Genomic DNA, 4,058 nt, shown 5'->3' with positions numbered 1-4,058 from the left:
GAGAAGGCAAAAAGAGGGCATCAGATCCCTTGGTGCTAAAGTTACAGACATGTGAGCCACCCAGTGTGATGCTGTGACCCAAGCTTAGGTCCTCTGGAAGAACAGCCTATGCTTATAACTGTTGAGCCATCTCTCCAGCCCCAGGAAGGAACTTCATTATACACCAACCTATATGTATATATGTCTGCACATACAGAGTCCTCATTGCAGCTTCATTAGAAGAGCAGTAGCCAGGTGATGGTGCACACCTTTTATCCCAGGACTCAGGGGGCAGAGGCAGGTGGATTTCTGTGAGTTTGAGAGACCTTGTCTTGAGAAACCCAAGAAAAGAAACACCACTCTCAAGTGACCACGTGTGCTAAATACCAGCCTGACACTTTCTCATGGACTCTCCCTTTCATCCCTATTTCCATAAGGAAGATTGTTGTACACCCGTTTCAAAGACAGGACGATTACAGCTGGGAAAGACTCCATGGCTTCTATTATACACAGAGAACCCAGGGGATAGGATTGACATTCAAATCCAATACCACAGATGACTCTAAAGCTTTGGTTTTTCTGTGTTGTGTCATGGGATGCTGCCAAAGGTCTCCTGCATCAGGAAACTTGGATATTCTGGGGAAGCATCTCGGAGCCCACCTCTCTGTTTTATCTCCTCTTATCAAACAAATTACAGTTCCCCAGATACATCTCCAAGCTTTAGCACAACTCTATTCCGAGGTCAGAAATGCCCTTCCCTAAGGCAGCCTGCAGAGTTCCTATACACCTTTTCAGGACCCAAATGATCTGTGCTTTCACCTACAGTGCCTTCCCTGATCTCTCCTGTGTTGGTTACTTTTCTATTGCTGGGATAAAACACCAGGCCAAGACAATTTATGGAGCGAAACGTTTCTTTGGGGTTCACAGTTCCAAAGGGGAAGAGTCCATCAAGATTCACAAGCATGGCAGTAGCAGCAAGAAGCTGAGAGCTTACCCCTTCAATGGCAAGCAAGTCCTGCCCCCAGGGGCACACTTCCTCCAGCAAGGCTGTACCACCTCAGACTCCACAAACAGTGCCACCAAGGAAGGACCAAGTGTTCAAGTGCGAGCCTCGGGGGGACTTTTCTCATTCAAACCCCCGTACCACCTCATCAAACAAACAGGTGTGTCAGCCACAGTGCTGGCTCTATTTTTAATTACGGGATATTTCAGATGTAAAGTAGCACTAGTGTAAGCACCTCTCCTATGTGCCCAGGGCTGAGATTGAACGGATGCTAGAATTATATCCTTTGTGTCAACTCAGAGAGAGAGAGAGAGAGAGAGAGAGAGAGAGAGAGAGAGAGGAAGGAAGGAAGAAAGAAAGCATGCAAATACAGCTAGGATAGCACAAACTCTTTTCCTTAATGATCACTCTCAATTGTAATATCTTCTTTATAGAGTCATGCTTTTGTTACATTGTTACAAATATAGATACAGGCTTATACAATATTTATGTGTCATTCCATCATTCATATTTTTTGTAATCTTTTTTTCTACTCTGAGTTGAGAACTATAGATATAACTACATGGACATCTAATTCATTCATTTTAATTGTATCATGGCATTTTATAAATAAACCACAGTTTCCTATAACCCCCTGCACATTTGTAGCAAATGTATAGCTTGGTCTTCATGTGGGTCCCGTAACAATTGGAGCCGGGGCTATCTCAGTCTCTGTTCCCTGCCATTGGATCCCCTTCTCCCTACCTGGACTGCCTGGTTGGGCCTCAGTGGGAGAGGATGTGCCTAGTCCTGCTGGAACTAGATGTGTCAGGGTGAGGTGGTCCCCTCAGAGAAGGGGAGGGGGAATGGGAGTATTTGTAAGGGTGGGACTAGGAAAGGAGGAGGGAGGCGGCTGTGACCAGGATATAAAGTGAATAAAAAATTAAAATTAAAAATAAACCACAGTTCACACCATACAGTTAGGAAACAAGTAAATGAAGGACATTTTGGTTGTTTCTATTTTTCTCCACTCTTATTCACAGTACAATAATAAACATCTCAGTCTTGTGCATATCCTTGTGCACACATTTTTCTGGCATGTTCTCTAATGAGAACAGCTGCTCAAAGGGCATGGGCATGATTAACTATCTTCTACTCACCCTTCCCGTGAGCACTCTCTACTCTCATTCCGCTGTGACTCCAGGGGCCGAATCATACAAACTAATCAACAGGCTCCCTCGCCTTCTGCTTCCTTGAGTATTTGGCCAATGAAGACAATCAACAGGAAATGGGAAGAGGGAGGAAACTGGGGGCATGTTGTTTATTTCCCTCGTTTCCTCGTTTCCTCGGTGTGGGATCGCAGCAGGCTGGCTATGCTCCTTCACAAATGGTCACAGTCCCAGGCTGGCTTTCCCCGTTACAGTCTTCTCGAGCTCCAGATCTCAGTAACTGTTTCCTCTGCTTTCATTTCGGCCTACAGCAGCTAGATCCCACCAGTACTCTTCCTTGGGTGTCCTCGCTAGTTTTATGTCAACATGGCACAAGTTGGTATCCTTTTAGAACAGTGGTTCTCAACCTATGGGTCGAGACCCCCTTAGGGACTCTCCTATCGGATCAAATATTTACATAACAGTAACAAACTTACAGTTTATTGGCAGGGTCCTGGTTGAGACGCATAGCATCAGCTTCGTAGTCTTTGCAGCCTGCTCCCTTACTTTTCTTTTTAATATTATTTTGCCATTTTTAATTATGTGTATATGTCTAGGTCTGGGTCTATGCACATGAATGCTGGTTCCCATACAGCACTGGAGTTACAGGCAATTGTGAGCTACCTGTCATGGAGGCTAGAACTCAAATTTGGGTGGGTCCTCAGCAAAATCAGTACATATTCTTAACCACTGAGCCATCTCTCCAGTCCCTGCTTTCTGTGGCTGAGACAAAATATCTGACAAGAGGCAGCTTACTATCCACGGGGATCCAGTCCACTGCAGTGGGGAAGGCACGGCAGCAGTGCAGGAAGCATCCTGCCTCCATCAGGCAGCAGACACAGATGAATGCTAGGACTATGCTCGTCCCTCTTACACAGTTGAGACCCCAGACCCATAGAATGGTTTCCCCCACATTCAGGCTAGGTTTTCCTATCTTGGTTAACTGACTGAAGAAGATCCCTCACAGTCATGCCCAGAGCCTTATATGGCCCATATAGATTTATACACTTGAATGTTTGGTTCCCAGCTGGTGGACTACTTAGGAAGGATTAGGAGACATGACGTTGTTGGAAGAGATATATCCCAGCTGTGGGCTCTGAGGTTTCAAAAACCCATGCCAGGCCCAGTGGCTCCCTCTCTGCCTCCTGCCTGCATATCAGAATGTAAGCTCTCAGCTACTGCTCCAGCACCATACTGTCCCCTATAATGATGACGGACGGATCCTCTAAAACTACAAACAAAGCTCCCAACTAACTGCTTTCTCTTACAAGTTGCACTGGTCATGGTATCTCTTCACAGTAATCGAATAGTAACTGAGAAAGAAGAGTTGGTTCCAGGGAGTGGGAGTGGTGTTTAACAGGTCTGCCAGTATGGCTTGTTGGCAGAATATGGACTTTGGGACTTTGGACTGGAAAGCCGTTGAGTGTGTAAGTGGGGCTTAATGGATGTTATAGTAGGTGTTTGGAAGATAGTAGTGCTGAGAGTAATGTGGACTATGGAGGTCCAGCACAAGAGGTTTCAGAGGGGAACAATATTAGCAACTGGGCGAGAGACCATTCTTGTGATACTTTGGCAAAGAGTGTAACTGAGTTCTGCCCTTGCCCAAAAAGTCTGCAGGAGTCTAAACTGAAGAGTTTTGGATCAGTGTCATTGGCAGAGGACATTTCAGGAGACCCCATTATTGATTGTGCCATGTGGTTATTAGTGATCACTCTTGTACAGATTTACAATGGAAATTTAATCTTGTGCTAAAAGTGGTAAGCATTTAAAGAAGAAAGCCAGTTGCTAAATGGAATAAAGGAAGTGGTGATCTTGGAACAAGAGCCCATCCAGCTAAGGTTCCAGCTTGTGCAAAGCAAAGCTTCTGTAACAAAGGAGACCACCAAGTC

Source organism: Mastomys coucha, unplaced genomic scaffold, assembly GCF_008632895.1.
Source record: "Mastomys coucha isolate ucsf_1 unplaced genomic scaffold, UCSF_Mcou_1 pScaffold21, whole genome shotgun sequence".
Classification (NCBI taxonomy): Eukaryota; Metazoa; Chordata; class Mammalia; order Rodentia; family Muridae; genus Mastomys; species Mastomys coucha.
Note: the sequence above shows the minus strand (reverse complement) of the source record.